General features: G+C 36.3%; 1 protein-coding gene across 1 annotated transcript in view; it reads left to right on the top strand.

Moving 5' to 3' along the window:
• LOC127961446 (cGMP-inhibited 3',5'-cyclic phosphodiesterase 3B-like) overlaps positions 1-20,814 on the top strand; it is a 48,438-nt gene that overhangs the window by 1,488 nt on the left and 26,136 nt on the right. The gene's annotated exons all lie outside the window — the stretch shown is intronic.

The raw sequence follows: 20,814 nt of genomic DNA, 5'->3' as shown, positions 1-20,814 counted from the left end.
AGCCATCCTAAACCCACTGCTGATACCCCATCACACTACACCACAGCATCACACTCCTTATACAGCAATCATCCACAGAGTATATTTCATTAATGTGATAGTATTATACACTGATGTTGGGCCAGTCACCTGTTGCCTAGTTCCCAAATTTATTTAGGTTTGATTCTTTCACTCTGATGGCATGATAACTTTTATTTATTTGCTGAACATTTCAGTTTAACTTTGTTTGGTATTTTAGTGCGAACACCGAGCCTATTTCAGGATGTTTCAAATGGATCGAAATGGCATTTAGGCCTATGTGAAGTTTCGGGTTATATCACCTTTGCTGGTCCAGTAGTATGAAACAGTTTTATTTTAAAGATGAAGATGTGTCCTGTAAAATATGTTTGATCGTTTTTTTTTTTTTTTTTTTTTTACAAGTTACAAAAACATATTTAATGAAATGTCTGTTTAGTAATATTTCTTTATTGCTTTTTCTCAGTGCTACAGGAAAACATTTACTTTTCACCCACAAGACATTATCCAGTTTACAGCACTTCTCATAATGCTGCTCAGAATGGTGTGTTCGTCCTGAAGTGAAACAGAACTTACACTTTTAATCATTAATTCAAACACTTGAAAAGTGGAGCAGCGCTTGTCCCAGTGTCTGTGCCGTAAATAGAATATATAAGGTCTTAAATGTTTTCCTTTGATTGGCTCTTCTTTTTGCGTTCTAGTGTTAAGTGAAACGTTTTAACAAGAGTTTTTGGTTTATGTTATGTGTGTGTGAGATAATGGAAAATCAGCAGACTGTTTATTTAACTTTTTTAGACACATGCAGTTTGTTATCTTTAAGTTGTATAAATATGGAAACTTTGTTAGTTCATTGAGTAGGATATGGTGCTTGCAGTTGTTTGATTTATTTATTTATTTTTACGTCAAGCCCATATTGCCCAAAAAAGTCAGCCCCAGCCAAGGGTAAAGGGTCATGTTTAAACACTAAATTCAAGGTCATCAAACCTTTGCTTCAAAGTAAATATACTGACACATAGTGCTGAGTTTTCATGTAGTCATCCTGACTTGTTTCTGCACGTACATAAAGGCAGCTTTGGAATTAGTTATGCATGTACATTTGGAATTAGTTATGCATGTTTTCACACTAATTATAAAGAGTTTAGTTCCTTCTCTACTTGCGTGCACATAAGGCCATTTTCTTTGTGCTTCAAGTGATTTGAGTGTGCTTTGAATGAGTGCACTGTTCCAGTCACGCTCATGAATTGAGGTTTCAGTATGACCATTTTCAGACGTTATTTTGACCTGCAAGCACCTGTTCTTACTGAGCAGAAGCCTCAGTTCTCCCTCACACGGGATCTGTAAGGACACCTGGAAACAAAATATCAATTTAGAAAGAAAGTCAATGGAATTTCACCATGTATGAACTCCATCTTGTCCTAGTTTGTATTGTGGCAGTTGGTGCTTATTGAGACAAATATTTTTAAATTTGACTTTTGCATTTGACGTTGAAGTGAAGAGAGCTTGCATGATGCATAAAACAAATCATTTTTATCATCGATCCATTAAATATTTATCCCATTAATGCATTTTTTTTAAATGCATCCTTCTCTGTATAATTTTATGCAATCAAATGTGTGCCCTCATCTTATCAAAAGGGAGCTGGAGAAGTTCACTTTGAAGTTGAATATTGAACACTGTTGTCTATGTGTGTGCTCATTTTTATTTTTATTTTTATTGAAGTAGAGTTGTTGTACAGTGAATTTCCAGTAGGTGTTTTTGTGCAACTTTTTCTCAGTTTTAGTCATGATATGACACAAGAGACACAAGTCTCTCATTCTGATGCTATCTGACTGTTTTTGATAGTTACGCGTTTATTACCTTTCGCACACTATCCTGTTTAGATAAATCATGAACAATTTTGTTTGTCTCCCAAAGTGCTGCTTGGGCTTAATTTTAAGGATTGCATTATATAAGTATTAGTATTCTCTAATTTAACTATTATATTATTATAAATAATAATAATATATTTTGTTAAGTTGCAACTTCTAGTAAAAATTTACACGAGCTCATGTAACAATACGCTGAGTGAAGTTGATCTGCCTAAAATAATATTTTTTTTTTGTGTACACTACAAAATGAGCTGATTTATATATTAGATTATATGTATTGTATCTGTTTTTATCTGCATATATATATTAAAAAAGTTTTTATATGCTTTTTTCACATTCTCCTTGTATAGACCTTGAAAGTTTGAGAGTGTAAGGTTATTATCAGTCATTATCAGTTGTGAAAACGTCATGGGCAATCTGAAGTAAACATAGGTTTAGCCTATTTTTGTTCTGCTGATAAACTCATTGCTGTGTGAAAATAATGTACTTTATTTATATATTATTTTATGTTAGTACTGGCGCTATGTAGTTTGTCTCCCATGAGAGGGTCTTAATGTGTGCGCCAGTATTTTTGTTTTGCATGTTGTTGCGGTCAGTGCTATGTCTCACGTATGGCCTTATGATGTTTTCACTTGCACACAGTGAGAAACAGCTCCAGTCCTCTTTTCAAGCCACCTGTGATTCATTGCACTTTCAGCCCAATGTTCGTCACAGCCTGAGCTGTGTTTAGAACTGATGGCAGGATTATGGCGCTTTTAAGACCACTATATGAGGTAGCCAGGCCGTTTGAGATGTTTATGTGGCTTGGATCTTTAAATCAGTTGATAATCATAACAAAGCCCAGTCACCTTTAACAGAGCACATGGAGCAGTGTTTATATTGTAGAGATGCTAGGGGCCGAGCAGCGAACAATGTCTTGTTCCTTTTTGTGTGTGTTTTTTTTCTTACATAGAAGTTGAGCTAAAAGTATTGCAAATAGGTGGAATTAGTTTTTTTTATCCATAATTATATATTTTAGAGTTAGAATGAAATTTAGCCATCAAGTTATGACCATAACACACACTCTCTCTCACACAATATATATATATATATATATATATATATATATATATATATATATATATATATATATATATATATATATACACACAATACACACACACACAAAAAGAAGCAGTTATTTGCAGATAAGGTGAAGTTGTGGTTGTTTTATTGGATCACAGGTTGGAAAGAATCGTTTTTTCTTAAAGGGTTAGTTCGCCCAAAAATGAAAATTATATATATACACACAAACAAAAAGAAGCAGTTATTTGCAGATAAGGTGAAGTTGTGGTTGTTTTATTGGATCACAGGTCCAATAAAACAACCACAGGGTTAGGGTTAGTTCGCCCAAAAATGAAAATTATGTCATTAATAACTCACCCTTATGCTGTTCCAAACATGTAAGGCCTCCTTTTATCTTCGGAACATAGTTTAAGATATTTTAGATTTAGTCCGAGAGCTCTCAGTCCCTCCATTGAAGCTGTGTGTACGGTATACTGTCCATGTCCAGAAAGGTAAGAAAAACATCATCAAAGTAGTCCATGTGACATCAGAGGGTCCGTTGGAATTTTTTGAAGCATCGAAAATACATTTTGGTCCAAAAATAGCAAAAACGACGACTTTATTCAGCATTGTCTTCTCTTCCGTGTCTGTGTGAGAGAGAGTTCAAATCAAAGCAGCTGGATCTCCGGTTCGCGAACGAATCATTCAGTTCACCAAATTGAACTGAATCGTTTTAAACGGTTTGCATCTCTAATACGCATTAATCCACAAATGACTTAAGCTGTTAACTTTTTAAACGTGGCTGACACTCCCTCTGAGTTCAAACAAACCAATATCCCGGAGTAATTCAAGTACTCAAACAGTACATTGACTGAACTGCTGTGATGAACACTGAGCCGAGCCAGATAACGAACAATAGACTGACTCGTTCACGAGTGAAGAACCATTTCTGTCAGACGTGTCCGATTCGTGAACCGAGGAGCTGATGATACTGCGCATGTGTGATTCAGCATGAAGCAGACCGACACACAGAGCGTCTGAACTGAACTGATTCTTTTGGTGATTGATTCTGAACTGATTCTGTGTTAGTGTTATGGGTGCGGTAAACCGAAGGCTTGAATCAAGGGCAATCATCACCAATGACGCCATTACGTCGAGCGCAAAAGAACCAGTGAACCGTTTTCTTCAACCGGACAGTTGAATCGAACTGTCCGAAAGAACTACTGGTGATCCGAACACCGATGCAACCGGTTCTTCACTCGTGAACGAGTCAGTCTATTGTTCGTTATCTGGCTCGGCTCGGTGTTCATCACAGCAGTTCAGTCAATGTACTGTTTGAGTACTTGAATTACTCCGGGATATTGGTTTGTTTGAACTCAGAGGGAGTGTCAGCCACATTAAAAAAGTTAACAGCTTAAGTCATTTGTGGATTAATGCGTATTAGAGATGCAAACCGTTTAAAACGATTCAGTTCGATTTGGTGAACTGAATGATTCGTTCGCGAACGGGATATCCAGACTGCTTTGATTTGAACTCTCTCTCACAACAGACACAGAAGAGAAGACAATGCTGAATAAAGTCGTCGTTTTTGCTATTTTTGGACCAAAATGTATTTTCGATGCTTCAAAAAATTCCAACTGACCCTCTGATGTCACATGGACTACTTTGATGATGTTTTTCTTACCTTTCTGGACATGGACAGTATACCGTACACACAGCTTCAATGGAGGGACTGAGAACTCTCGGACTAAATCTAAAATATCTTAAACTGTGTTCCAAAGATAAAAGGAGGCCTTACATGTTTGGAACAGCATAAGGGTGAGTTATTAATGACATAATTTTCATTTTTGGGCGAACTAACCCTTTAAGGCCAAAAAGTACTGCTTAATCAGGATATATTGCATAATACATTTCTATTTAAAATTATATTTCCAAAATCCAGAAAAAATAAATAATATGTATAAAACATCCCCCCGTTGATGCATATTTAGACTTTTAGTCAAGAAACGTTTTTTTTTATCACCTAAGGTAGCTAGAAATTCAAGGCAGTACTAAACTGTGAAGAAGTTTGAAAAGTTGCAGACAGAATGAAAATAAGTGTGCATGTTTTTATTTTTAACATTTTAAACTGATGATTTAATATGTATTGTTTATTGAAAGTGATCATTCGAATTTGTTTGTCATTAAGGGTAAACAGTGGATGCATTGAATAGAGATAAAAGACACTGGCCATTTTTTTAGGATCATTCCATGGAGTCTTCTCTATGTTGTCGGACATCTTAGTTATACTGTACTGATAAAGGACCCGGTGAAAGAAAAGCTGAGCAATTGAAGAAAATTGAGAAAGAATTGCAAAGAGAAATCCAACATGACCAACCAATTGTGTCATATAATCAGTTTGCACTTTAATCGCATTGTAAGCTGGTCAGTTTACGTACATGTCGCAATACAGTTCATAACAACCATAATGCCTGCAGCCTTGAATTAATATGTGCATGCGTAGATCAACATCAAGCAAAATCCATCATGAGCAGCGTCATTGGTGTGGTCAGTTATCGGTCAGCTGTGGCACAGAGCAGCTAAGCTGGATATTTCACTTTTGCCTGTGGTAATATATGGGTGTTGCTTTCATGTTTTGTCACTTTATGGACTCTTGTTTTTCATGTCAACTCAAGCTAGACATGGCATGTAGTGTCTCAAAGCACTATCACAAACTACTAAATCTTATATTTTCATTATAAATATTCTCTAACAAAAATACATGCTAGTCCTAAAAAGATACATGAAGGAATTATTTAGCCCTTCAAATGTGATGTTTTTGCTATATGGTATTGTCATTTAGTTAGGCTGAATGTTAATGCAAGATAATCTAAAAAGTGACATTTAGCCAAGTATTGTGACCCATACTCAGAATTTGTGCTCTGCATTTAACCCATCCAAAGTGCACACACACAGCAGTTAACACACAAACCGTGAACACACACCCAGACCAGTGGGCAGCCATTTATGCTGTGGTGGCCGGGGAGCAGTTTTGGGTTCAGTGCCTTGCTTAAGGGCACCTAAGTCGTGGTATTGCCAGCCCAAGATTCGAACCAACAACCATAGGGTTAGGAGTCAAACTCTTTAAACCACTAGGCCACGACTTCCCCAGTAATTTACCTTATTTAATAAGGTGTGTTACGAGACCCTCCTCTGCTTCAGAGTCCTAATCAAACTAGCAGGGTTTATTTAGTTATGATGACAAAGTGTAGTAAATGTACTGGCTGATTTCCTTACTATAAGGCAAAACTGTCTTAACCAGCTGAGTAATGGTGCTTTTTGTGGCATTTGTTATAAATTTTTTGCATTTAATAAAATGATTGTCATTATTATCATTGCGTATCACACTGTATAGTAGTTGACAGAGCCAATCCAGTTTACAAGTCAGTGGCGTAAACTGTGTTAGGACTGTAAAATTGATTAATTGCAATTAATAGCTTCTTATATAAAAGTATGTTATATATATATATATATATATATATATATATATATATATATATATATATATATATATATATATATATATATATATATATATATGTGTGTGTTTTTGTGTGTGTTAGGCTTGCCGCGATAGACAGTGCTGACGGTGATACCGTTGTTAAGCCGCAAAACCGGTTATGTCACTTGCCCACCGCGGCAGCGACCCACACTGTTGTTTAGATTTTTTATAGTAATAAACATCATTTAGTATAAAGAACAGACACTACAATTAAAAACTGAACATGGCTGCTGAATGTACAGATCACAGATCAGGTTTCATTTATCCAGTGAGGAGAGTGAGTCGAGCTGTTGAGCTCTTATTTATTTGGTTATATATTATATGTTTACATATTTCCAGTTCTGCATACCTATTTAAACTTTATGTAGCTTAGTTATTTGTTATTTTATATTAGGCATAGCCCACCCTATAGCAAGGTGTTTTTATTTGTTTTGTTAATAAAAGTTCTATGTTTTATATATAGGCTAAAGTGAGTTTGACATTGTATTTTATTTTGTTGCATTCAAGCAATTGATGCCGAACTGCCACTAATTTGAAGTGACAGTAAAATGCCCACGGTGTTTTTAAGCTATTTAAAAGGGAGGAAAAGAGGAAAACTAAAACAAACTAAAAACGAACAATTGCATTACTCTGAATTGCAGCTATTTGAAAGTGAAAGTAAAATGCGCACCGCTTTTTACAAGCTATTAATCGCTTTACAGCCTTACTAATAATAATAGTGTAATTGTTGTATGATGGAAAAAATTCTATATAAACTGGTGAACGGCGCTGACCTTTGCTGTTTAAAAAGGGTACTGCAGTATTAAAGTAAAAAAAATATATATATTTATTTATATGCTGTGCCATAATTGATGACAGTTGATCACATAAAATATGTAATTATTATAAAATATCAGTTATAAACAAAAAAATTTTCCTTTAGAAAATACACGTGTCATTTAGTTTTGTGTTGCTATCAGAATTATTGAAATGGAGCTTGGTCATTTGCTATTAGTGGCTCATGTTGATATGGAAGCTGTGAAGTTGGCAGTTGTTGTTTGTCTCTGGGGTGTTTGGCCATATGGGTTTGTAGAGAGTTTTGGGTATTTCGTGATGTTCGTGACCTCATGAAAGCAACAATCACGACTTGGCTCATAGCTATTTTCAGCTTTGCCAGCTTCTGGGAGGTTTAATATATTGTGTTTAGGTAAGGTTTCGGCTAATCTTTTTCAACACGTCAACAGTAAGTGAGGGCCCAGATGGTTTAGACATACATAAGTAATGCTCAAGTCACAAAAGGTTAAAATGCTGTCACAGGGGCCTGCATCTTACAAACTGACCAATGTTTATTTGATGAAAAACAGTTTGTTTAACAGCTTACTGCTGATTGTGACAGTGTTTCCATTATAGTGCACTCTGCTGAGAAACCGCTGCTCTTGGTCACGCTGTTGTTTTATTGAAATTGGAAATTTATGGGAATTTCACAGCGAGTATTTTATATTCATATCATTGCAGTGGTATGAATAAAATAAAACTGACCAAAACAAAGCATTGTTTTTTTAGGGAATACCTTTCTTCATTGAACTAAGAATTTATATTCTAAGACTTTAGTTATATACACTGCAAGAAATTGCTTGAAAATACAACAAAGAGTATTGGAGTTTTTTTTTAAGGAAATCATTTTCTACTTCAAAATTGCACATTTAAATCCCTTATTTGTGTGAAAATTATTTATAGTTTCCTATTGTTTGTGTATACATATATATATAGGTGTATGTATGTGTGTGAAAATGGTTTGTCGGGGGAATCATTGTAATGATTTGAATGAACTGACGACATGTTAATGGCCCGTGATTGTGTGTGTGTGAATGCAAATACCAGAGAGAGGCCATGTGTGCTCACAATAATTTCCCTTAGTTGAAAATGAATAGATCACTTTTGCGAATGAGATGCCTGAACGTGGGAGATGTCCTGGGCCGGGAATCCCCAGCAATGCATGTGATGTGGCACATTTGGAAAGCGCTCCATATTATGTATTTATGGAAGAACAGTGACACTGACAATTCATAATTCATTTGACTCGATGAGTGGGATTCACATTTTACCACAGATGAAGTGTCAGTGAGGTGAAAGTGCATGTGGAGATTCACAGTAAAACATCATCCACCGAACATCGGTTTATGTAAGCGACAAAAAAACAAAAAAACAATCAATCGCATAAGTGCATCTTTTCATTAGATATAAAGGCCGTGTTACGCGCAAATCTTATTTTAATGTTTCTCTACCTTGCTTTGGCAAAGTTGATGCTTCACCCATTAGTTAAGTTTAATATATTGAAATGTTCTCTCTAAATTTTATTTTGGATTAAGCAGGAGAATTTGCAGTCACTCAACATGAAGTGTGTGTGTGTATTTACGGAATAAAGCCTGTGTGGTATTACATGGCCTTTAGCCATGGTGTGTGCAACAATGTTGTGCCACAGTCTTAACGTCTCATTGAGACTTTTGAAACATCAGCTGTTACTGCGCGTTAATATAATAATACAGAGGACTTAAAATAGTAAGAGACAAAGGCTGTCACACACACACAGCGTGCCGTTGTTGTAAATACAGTCAGCAGTATTGTCTTTTTCAAATTGTCAAATTATGTCAAATGATACAATTGAATGATTGGTATTTTTTATTTTCGTCTTGTATCCCTTTAGTAAGTACTGAGTGCAAGAGACAAATGATTTAATTTAGTAATGAACTTACTTTAAAATAACTTTAATTGTTTTTAATATTGTAATTAAAATTCATCCCCAGACATATGCACAGTTGTAATTGTAGTCGTATAGTGGCAAGCAATGCCTCTAAACAACCCTTAAATATAAAGCAAAGAGAGCGAGCGAGAGAGAAAAGGTGCGTGTGTGTGTGAGGCGGTGGAGCTCCTCTCAGCTGTCACGTTCTCCTGCTCTAATGCCATGTGGAATGATATAACATTGACGTCACTAAGTGGTGACGTATGAGAGTATGTCTACAGAAAAAAAAGGCCAAGTTTTACTTATTGCCATGTACAATTTACTGACTGCCTCCTCAACGGCATGATCAGAGCAGAGAACACTCTGTCCATACCCAGCGCTCGGAGACATGACAAGCTGCTGTATGTCTGTGTGTGTGTGTGTTTTCTCGTAGAGGTCTGATAGTTTCAAAATTAATATTTCTTTTTAAATGAGAATAACAGCTTGAAAAACAATGACATCAATGCGTTTCAAAAATGTAGTTCGTAGTCATAATTGAAAAAAGGTGAAGTGATGTGAAACAGGGTGTGAATCTCTGAGAATGCCTTTTAAAACCAGTGAAAAGAGAATGGGGAGGCTTGGCCCTATTATGTGTGAGATGAAGCGCTGTGATCTATTTCCATTATTGGAGTGCGAGTGAGCTTTTGGTCTCATTCTCTGAATGGACTGGTTTGAGTGTGTGTGTGTGTATATGTTGGAAAGAAGGAGATCATCTTGAAATGTGGAAATGCACAAATTTTAATTGAGGAGCAGAGGATAGATAACAGTGAGGAATGAACTTTAAGCCATAAACTCTTATTAAATAATAATCATATTACTACTATTATTATTGTTATGAAATTGACATAAATAAGTAACTTCCCCGATTTATGTTTTTTTTTTTTATTCTATTGAATTTTTAGTCCAAACAATAATGTACTGATAATTTTAACAAAATGTGCTCTCGATTTTGTCTCAGCTAGATTAACAGTGCATTCACGATGTATTGGTGTTAGATTATCTAATAATGTGTTAGGCTGGTTTTAATGTGAAATGTGCTCTTTATGAGGGGAGCAGTAGATAAATGTGTCCTGTTGTGCCAGGAACCGTGCCAAGCTGGAATATTTCAGCGCTTGATGCTTTCAGTTGCATCTCTCTCAGCTCGTAAGTTGTCTGTTGCATTTTAAGGCAGACACAAAGAACTGTAATATAAAACCAGCTGTTCCTCTCGGTTACTTCCCGAAAACCCCTCTTATTTTTTTTCTCTTCCCAGACTCGCACCCGACTCGATCCTAGCAACACCTGTGGCATGAGTAATTAGTGTAGCGCGCAGCAGTCCTCCAGGTTAAAGAGGAAGGGGTTAACAGAGATCGGCGGTGTTTCTGTCTGCAGACTGAAACAGGATGCAGCGAGTGCATTGTCAGCCTGCTGGTGTGAGTGCAAACAGATGAGGAAATGCTGGAGCGGCTACTCCAAAACTCGGTTACCTTGGAAACCGTTTGCGTCATGATCACCAGCAATTAGCTTGCAGCTCTTTAGTTTTTCATGCTGGCGGAGCCGAGCTGAGCAGCGGCTGCTTAAAGCGCTGAAGTGTTGCTGTTAGTCAGGTTTACTAACACGGTGTGTTACTTTTTATTTTTCATTTGATTCTTTTTTTTTATACTACAATTTATTTTCTTTTCTGCAGTAGTTTTTTCTTTTTTCATTATTTTATTTTTATTTTTACCGCCTTGACTACGTGTGCATCATTTCTATTAATTTGTCTTGATGTCTCATCCAGTTGCTGTATTTTTTCAGACAAGTTCACCAGTGGTTTCTTTAATACATTAAATGTGATTGACATGATTAACATTGATAAATCGTATTAATTTAGCACACGAGGGATATTTGAGGACAAGCCGTCCGAGCCAAACTCTTGTCAAGTTGTACTCTGGCTGTTCCTCATTTCCCCAGCTTCTTATCTGGCCTTTCTCACTCTCTCTCCACAGCCGTGTGTGTGTGTGTGTGTGTGCTCTCGCTCACCGTATCCATGCAGTGCTTTGTGTCTCAATGTTTTGTGGACATTAATAGAAACAGTAGAGAGATAAGTGGCTTTTCCTGGATGTGTTGGAGTGACGGTTCACACCTTCCCTATGCGGACGGGGTCAAAAGCGTCCTTGGAGACCCAGAACAGGGGACGTCTGGCACACCTTCCTTCTTTATATTAGCCACACTCTCAGCACATCTCATTGGTTTTAAGTAGGCCCAGGGATTTTCTGCATGGCTTATCGGGAAAGGTTTATTGCACCATAAGGTTCCCAGACACTCAAACATTTAAGGTGGCCTAGTAGCTCTAAAGTCCACAAGGAGCTTGTTGATCCTTGCATGTGTCCAGCATTTGAAAAAGCTGTTTGTTCGCTTGGCCGGCTGTAGTGGGGGCGAACACATGGTCAGGTCTGACAGGGAGGAGGGAATTGTGGGTCGAATGTAGAGTTCATGGGTGAGTTACTGAGCTCGGGAAGCCTGTGTCCAATTTACGTAAAGATCCTGATTATAACTTGGCTTTGGCTCTTTGATTTCCATGACATGAGAATAAAAGGCATGCAAGATTGTATTGGTTTATTTTTTATTTTTTTTGTATTACTTGAGTTACACTTGACAATTAAAATTTGAGAGCTTTATTACCAAAAACTGTAATAAATACACAATTTAGCTATTTTTACAAATACTGTAATTCCCAGGTTGAATAGTTAATTCTGGAAACACAAGTATTACTATGTTTAATATTTTTTTTATTTTTAAGTGTGTGTGTGTGTGTGTGTGTGTGTGTGTGTGTGTGTGGGAGGCATGATTTTATAGCCCCAATTGTGTACGAAAAGTATAAGCTAAATCAAATCGACCTGATTTTTTAAAAAAAATATAAAGCTCCATATATGTGTGATTTTGAGGAAGTATTAAATTACTGTGGTAATACATTATGCCACTGAAACACAAGTATCTTAAAAGCGTCGCTGCTCTTCTTTTTCCTCCTTTTTGTCTCTTTCTTTCTTACTTTGACCATCTGTCTCTCTCTCTCTCTTTTTCTCTCTCCGTTTCTCACTCTGTTTCTGTCTTATTTGAAAACAGTGTCAGCACTGCTGCTTTTACACCAAAAGGCTGTTGCTAGGTGACTGCTGACGTCAGTGGTGGCTACAGAGGAAGGTCTGTGTGTTTAGCTGCTGAGAGCGAACCCCACTGAAAGAGCACAACTCTGAACCGCTGTTACTCACTACAGTGCAGAAACCTGAACTCCTGGAACAACTGACCTAAATATTCCAAACATTTCCTTTTCTATTAAAAGTTTTGACTGAAAATGTAATGCTAATAAAATGTAGTCGTTCCAGCGGCCCCCCTCCCCCCACCCCCCTGTTTTGAGCTTCAGCTATGATGACGTCAGTCGCATTTCACAGGAGGGGAAAAGTCAATCATTAGTGTCAAAAGAAGGGCCCTGACTTCAGTGCCGGCGTCTCGCCCCCACTCGCGTGAGCCCTGTCCTGAATTTTCTTGACTTCGTTAATGCTGCTCGGGAAGTCCTTCTTTTTAAGATTTGCAATGGTTAAAGGCAGATGTTTTAACAGGTTTAAAAATTACATTTTACTAGCCTTTTTTATAATTATTTTTGCAGTTGTGCTCTGATCCTGTCAGATTTTTTTTTGTCTTTGTGTATGGTTCAAATTTGAAAACTGGTATTTAAAAACTACTAAACTATGCAGGGACTGCTGTGTGTGTGTTTTTTTTTTTTATTATCAATGTTAGTTTACTCTTGAAATTAATTAATCTTGTGTATAATGCAGGTTTTGTTAGCAAATCAACTATTTAATTTAATAATTATTAAAACATAAAAATAAAACAATTTAAATGTCTTTGCTTAAAATGACTACTTTTTAAATTTAGCATTTAGTGAATGTCTTTCAGGTCTGTCCACATAGTTACACATTGACATTCTTATTGGTACATGACTAAAATTTCTTCTAAGTTTATAGAAAAACAACACCGTAAATGGAAGTAATGAGGCATTAAAATACTGTCTGTTAAACCCTGAGAGGTGTGTGTCTCTTTAGGGCTCTGTGTACTTGCTCATGTGTGTGTTATGAATGACGTGAGCTGTCATGAGAGATAAGAAGGCCACTCAAGCATGTGGCTTAATGAAGAGTGTGATAGGCGTCTGTGGGAATCACGTGGCCATTAGCAAAGAAGACTCGTTACTTTAGTGAGCTCTCGCACAGGCACATGCTCTGGTGGTGGTGGTGGCGCTGCGCTAGATTAAATCAGAATCGTGGCCCACCCAAACTGCCACGTATGACGCACACACAGTTCCCCACCAGGTTAATGAATAGAGGCCTCTAAGAAACAGACAAGTGAGCTTTGATTTTTGATTGTATTTTTTTTCTCTCAAAAGACGTCAGAGAGAAATATAACTGCTTGAAGAGAAAGGGAAAAAATGCTAACTGCATGCCGCTATATATAGCAAATATTATATTTGTGTTATTATATGTAAAAACATTTTTTTTACACCGCATGACATTTTGCTATAGAGGCGTCCATTTTATTCCACGGAATAAAATAAATAAAAAGATAATGACGACTTTTTTATTGAGCAACTCTGACTTTTTATTGCAATTCTGAGTTTATATTTTGCAGGTTTAAAAAAATATCTGATTTCAGTCAGGTTTTTGCACTTTTTATTATAATTCTGTGTTTATATGTCAGAATATTGACCTTTTTCTTAATTCTCTACATCTAGTTTGCATCTCACAATTCAGACTTTTCTTCTCAGAATTGCAAGTTTATATCTCAAAACTAACATCAGAAATCTTTCAATTTTGACTTTTTCTTTCAGAATTCTCCGTCTATATCTCAGAATTCTGACTTTATCATACATTTAGAAGAAAAAAAGTCATCATTGTGACAGTTCTCACAGTTCTCTTTTAAAAAATTGTATCCAGTGGCAGAAATAAGGTTCCACATAGGATGATTTTCTTGAGGCGTCTTTTAAAACTTTTTTTATCCCATATTTGAAGTGCTTTTAAGAGGAAACGGGCTCTTGGGAAATGGAGCGTGATGCTCCTCTTTGCTCGTGCCCGGAGAATGACTGCAGCAGCTGCAGGGCTCCCACAGTGCCGTGCAACAGGGATCATACAGGAGCACGGCAAAGCCTTTCCCAGCTGCACACAGACAGGCGCTCGTGGAGAGTTAAAGTTCCCTGACTCGGCCCGGTGCCTGACAGACAGATCTGGCCCTCCCCCAGAAACCCGATGACAGCAAACACGGTCCTGCGTACACATAGGAAGGGATGTATGACCAGAAGCCCGATCACGATCCCTGTCGCAGGCCGTATCATGTTCGCTCTCTGCATCATGGCACACAAGACAAAAGGAGCTCAGTGCTCTGATGGGCACCTGTATCCTCGATGACAGGCCACTGAGGTAAAACCTGCTTAGGAGCGCCACGGATGGGAGCTTGACGTTACTCGGTTACATGCTTGCCGCACGTAGGCAGGGGAACCTTTATAAATCATTAAGACAATGTAATTAAAGAAAAAAAATCCTTAGGCCTCCCAAGATTTAGTTGAGTTTGTTTCTGCATCGGAACAAATTTGGAGAAATTTAGCATTGCATCACTTGCTCCCCAGTGGATCCTCTGCAGTGAATGGGTGCTGTCAGAATGACAGTTCAGGCATCTGATAAAAACATCACAATAATGCATGCGCATGTGACGTAATGCTAAACGTAACGTAATGACGTAATACGAGTGATGAAATACCCCAAAACTAAGGGTGTGCGATATGACGACTTTTGATCGTGGACGATAAAAATTTCTCCACTATCTGCTTTCGAAGATAGATATATCATAGCGTCATTCTATTAGCTGCAGTTCTGGGCGCCTCTGTCTCTATGCTGTAATGTTACAACGTGATATACATTCACTTCAGTTTTAACTTTGCGTTAGAGTTACTCTCACGGGACACTGCACTTATTCGCAATCACAAAAGTACATTATGTGCATGTGCTTTTAAGCCTTGCCTTTTAAGAGTTTCATTTGCGTGCTGTTCTGATGTGCGCTAATACTATCAAAACGCATAATGTTTGCATATAAACTCAGTTGGTTATGTCTAAAATAAAGTAAACCGTTGAGAGAGAAATGGATTCATGCCTGTTTATTAGATGCGTGCAGGTCTTAAAGGGACGTTACTGAACATGCTGCCGACAGTTATTAAAGGGATAGTTCACCCTAAAATAAAATTTCTGTCATTATTTACTCCACTCACATGTTGTCCACTCACATGTTGTCCCAAACCTATATTAATTTCTTTCTTTTGCTTAACACCAAAGAAGATATTTTGAGTAACCAAACAGTTGTCAATTTCATTGTAGAAAAAAAAAAAGGAAGTCACTGTGGACCAGCAACTGTTTGGTTTTCCACGTTCTTCAAAATAGCATTTATTCTCAGCAGAAGAAACTCATTCAGATTTAAAACTACTTTTGAGTAAGTAAATGATGGTATAAAAATAAAACACTATGGCAGAATTGACAAACAGGTGAACTATTCCTTTAACGTTAGTAAAACAACAAAACACAGAGACAAATTAATCACTACTCTTGACTGAAATTTGTAATACAGTTGTTTTAATAGGAATCATTGTTTTATTTTTATATTTGTTCATTAAATTTCTTGAATGCCTCTGCCAAATACACCACCTATTGAACTTGAAAATAAAATGGTTTGTTTGTGTATTATGTGTATTTGTAATGTGTATCTTTGTTCTTAGTTTTTAATAACAAATATAAAATAATGACAGAGATTATTATTCTTTTTTTTAAAAAATCTTCGCCCACTTTGGCCTGAATACCTGCCATTCTTTTTTTATATTTTGTCTTTATAATTGGGAAATTAGTTTGGAAGTAATGCTCAGACAAGTTGCAAAATAGTAAACCCAACATGACAAAGAATTGTGATAAAATCTTGAATCGGTATATTTCCAAAAAAACTGTGATATTATATTTTTGCCATATCGTCCACCCCTACTGAAAACTAAAGAAACAAACTCCTCTACATTTTGAATAGACTGAGGGTCAAACAGTTTCTTAAAACGAACTTGAATCAAACTGGAAATCCTCAATTGGTCTCAGCAGAACAAGATCTCACCTACTTAAGTTTAAAGTGATGATTACTCTCTAATCAGATCTGGAGTGGGATAGAAGGAACACAAGATCTTGCAGTGGTTGTTTGGGAATGTAAGAGATATCCTAAAGACCTGAATGTGGCAGATCTTTGATTGATGCTGGCTCAGATTTAGGACGAGGACCGAGGAACATGATTTAGTCACTGTTTCAGCAGTAGCAGCTTCGGGCCCATTTACTATTTTTGGGGATGTTCTCGCTGCCTATAACTCATTAGTCAGCTGTGCGCTGTGTTTGCGCTGTTTTTCTTTTCCTAAAATGTGATTGGAGAGTCTGTATCGTGATAACAGTTTTAAAGCCCCTTGGGGATCAAGTGGAAAGTATTCTTTTTGCATTCCTCACATGCCTTGCTCTTTTCGAGATGCTGTTTAGGTTAGTGCAAATTGACACCACATGTCGAAGGTAACTACACTGAGGCATGATAATAATTAATTTGTGTTTGTTTTTCTATGGGCGAATAAAAAAGATGATTTACTGTCTGTTAATTAGGAGACAGCGTCAACAAATGTTTGCTAAGTGAAAACTCAGTTCCATTGCACATAAAAAAATGGCATGTTTTATATAAGCAAAAATAGCCCGTGCAATATTTACAGAATGCAGCCATTCTTTTTTATTTTATTTTTAATCTTAACAATTAGTTAATAATTATATTTTAATATTTTAAATGTGTGTGTGTGTGTGTGTGTGTGTATGTGTGTTTTCTTTTCTTTTTTTAACAAGTAATCGCTAAATGTTTTTAATCAGAATCCATGTGTTTGTTCCTCTGTCAGTGAATTGCTTTTGTTTTGTTTCTGGAAACACATTTAGGAACTGGAACACTGCTAATCTTGCCCAGAGAGTCAGCCTAGTCAATTAGTAATCTTGAAGAGATCTTCAGAAATCTTCTCTAGCTACTACATTCCAAAGATGTGACTTTGGCCAACTAATGTGTTTTCCCCTTTATCACCTATTACCTCATCCATCTTGTTTAACCAAAACAGCATTGGGGAATTCATTCATGAAGATAACCATGCATGATCCCCCCTCCACCAAATCAATTTAAGCCCCCCCCCCATTTTTAATACTTTTTTGTATCACTGAACAAGCTAGTGTCAGTTCTGTGTGTATTCTGCATTCTCTGAATAAGACAGTTCATTCTACTGTTCTCAGACGAAGCTGGTTTGCCCTTGAGAGCTTTCTCTGTTTCATATGGGGTTTATATCTGGTATAATTGAACATTAAAGCACCACAGTTATGACACAAGACATGTGGGAAAAGATAAAAATATAATGACAATAGTAGTAAAGTAAATAAAAATAAACAGTTGAGTAAAACAACAAAAATATATAATTAAATAAAAAAAGTGCAAGGCACCCAGTAATATCCGTGTTCAGCTCACTCAGTGCTTTATCTTGAAGTGAGTGTTAAGTTGGTTCTGAGTCATTGAAGAGTGAAGGAGCAGCATGCACTGAAGGCAGGAAGTAACATCAGGTGTATTTTAAAAGTGGTTTCTTAGTGGCACCATTTATGATGACCAGGCTATGCGTTTAAGTGAATGAGTCAAATCTAGTTAATTTTCAAATAGTAATTTTTTAGATGTGTGTTATTTTATACTGCTTTATTTTTGTGTGTGTGTGCTCACCATGCAAGGCTGTATTGATTTGATCAAAATACTCTAATATTGTGAAATGTTGTTACAACTTAAAAGAACAGTCTTTTAATGTTTAAGTGTTATACCAACCTTCAGAAATCATACTAATTTGCTGATAAGATGTTTAAAAATATTTATTATCATGAATTTTAAAACATTTGTGCTGTGCTATATATATATACACACACACACACACACACACACATATATACATATATACATACATATATAAATAAGCATATATAAAACATCTTTGTTTTTTGTTGTGGGAACCATGATTTTTTTTTTCCCCGATTGAAATAATACAAGATTTATATGAAGTGGAAAACCTTTCTAACATTATAAATGTTTTTACTGTGAGAACTTTGGATCAATTTAATGCTTCCATGCTCTCTGCACATCAGAGGGTTTTTGAGGCCTTGTTTGATATGATGCCTGGATTTCTGATTTCTCACATACGTACACACACACACACACACACACACACACACAGTGTTCTACACATTTCAGACTCTCCTGTCATGATTTGGACTCTTGATCCAGAACAACACTCACCTTGCCAACAAAGGACCATTTTATGTTTCTCATAAAACAAATCATTACACTCACATTTGATGACAAGAGGGCATTTTTCAGGCATTTTTCAAAGCGTGCCCTGAAAAAAAAAACGAAGTCAGAGTCTGATGTTTTATTTGTGTTTTGGCCAGAATACCCACGATTTGATTGTGCTGATAGATAGCAGGCAGAGCACACAGTTTGAGCAAGATCACGATAACATGGCTGTGTCAGTGAGTTTGAGGAAGATTAGTTTGGTTAACAGACTAGTCTTCTATCACTCTCTTGGCCAGACTCTTGTGTAAGACAGAGAACATGTTAGCGTGCAGTCCTGTTTGCGCATGTGAGGTCCCATTATGAAGCAAGGGTAGGCGTCACATACCATGGCCGCACACTAGATGGCTGACCTTTCCTGCCCTGATCCCCTCTCAGCTCTCAGAGCTCTTCCTTGTCATCCGCTGCTCTTTAACAGCAAGCCTCCTGTGAGCGCAATGCTTAACACTGCTACAATCATCAAAAAGATTTCTATGAAACTACTTATTGCTGGTATTATTTGCTTTTTGTCAACGTGTGCCGTTTGTATCATTTCTGTGACTTTTAGTGTCGTATTCAGCACTGTCAAGATACCCAGGTGAACTGTCAACATATTTTCCTAGTTTGATTACAGTATTGAAAACATTATAGTATTACAGGTTTTCTAAAATTGTTTAAATATGCAAATGGAACATTATCTAATTAAAGGTGCACTCATTTGCATGCATTTCCAGAATAGAAATCTGAACATTTGATAAAGCCAGATTCAGTTTCATTTTGTTGTCATATTAGAGTCCAGAAGGAATTTTAGTTATCTCTTTTTAATATTCCAGGAATCAGAAAATACTGTCAATAGCCAGATTTTTTTTTTTTTTAGAAAATCATATTTTAGTAATCAAATGTTAAAAAACATTTTTTTTACAAACCCCCTTGTAAAAATTAATTTGTGAGAAAATAGCCTTTAAAGATATTATATCTATAATATAATATAATTTTATTATATTATATATGTTAAATGTGTAATATAATTAAAAGTTGCAAATAGATAAGAAGTAAAATAAACACTTAAAAGTGTATTTTGGATGTTTTCTTTCCATTAGTCTGAAACAACATGTTATCAAAAACAAAATAGCCCCAAACTTTCCAGTAATAGAAAAAAAAAATGTGCGTGTTTATTGATAAACTGTGTAAACTGGGCAGTATCTTAATGTAATGGTCCAGGATGCTGTTGTTTACTTACAGAAAACCATTTCGGTTCATCTCTTGGTTTATGTAATATAAAAATAATAAAATGTTTATTTACATATGCATTCTAATGGGGATATACACTATTTTCAAAGCATGGCATACCTTAGTTCTCCTAAAGCTTGGTTAAAATACAGTAGGCCAAATATGTTTTCTGAATGGCTTTATACAGGCCTTTAAATACAAATATAAACTGTACCCTAGGACAACAAACAGGCCTGCATGCTCCCATTCATCAAAAAAGTTTGACAACGCCCGTCTGTCACGACAAAAGCAGATCGCGGCCAGCATTATCAACAGTGCCGTCTACACTGGAAGACCTGTTTCTGTTTTTGATGTGCTGCACAGCTAGACCAGCTACTTGCCCAGCTAAAATTATACTGTTTACCCTAACCATGTGTGTTCATAGACTGCCATATATTTTCACTTGTTTCATATTTCTTATAACAATTAAAGCCACCTATTTTAATACTATTTTATTTAATTCATTTTTATTTTGTAAATGCTTTTTATCTGTTAATAGTTTTTTCTTTCATTTATAATGTACATAAAATATATAATATTATATGTATAATGCCTAATGTTTGATGTTTTATTTCTCATTAATTATAGTTATTACTATAATTTATAATGCATATAAAATAAAATATGTAATATTTTATATAAACTAATTACTTGGTTATTTATGCATTAGAATTGCACACACAGTATATAAACCTATAGCCCTACATTGCTGTCATTTAACTGGCTGTCAGCGGCACCACCTGGTTAGAGGCCTCCAGGTCATCTGAGCTCAAGACCACTGATTTACAGTTCATTTGCTGGATATGATTGATATGTATGTACGAGTTAAGCAGGAAGAAGAACTCATGGTTATATGATCGCTTTGATAAGCGGTTAAGAAGCCCGTGGCCCCAAGCGTCCACTTGTTTGTAAATGATTCACTT

Source organism: Carassius gibelio, chromosome B7 (genome assembly GCF_023724105.1).
Source record: "Carassius gibelio isolate Cgi1373 ecotype wild population from Czech Republic chromosome B7, carGib1.2-hapl.c, whole genome shotgun sequence".
Classification (NCBI taxonomy): domain Eukaryota; kingdom Metazoa; phylum Chordata; class Actinopteri; order Cypriniformes; family Cyprinidae; genus Carassius; species Carassius gibelio.
This window is presented reverse-complemented; position numbering and strand designations above follow the sequence as displayed.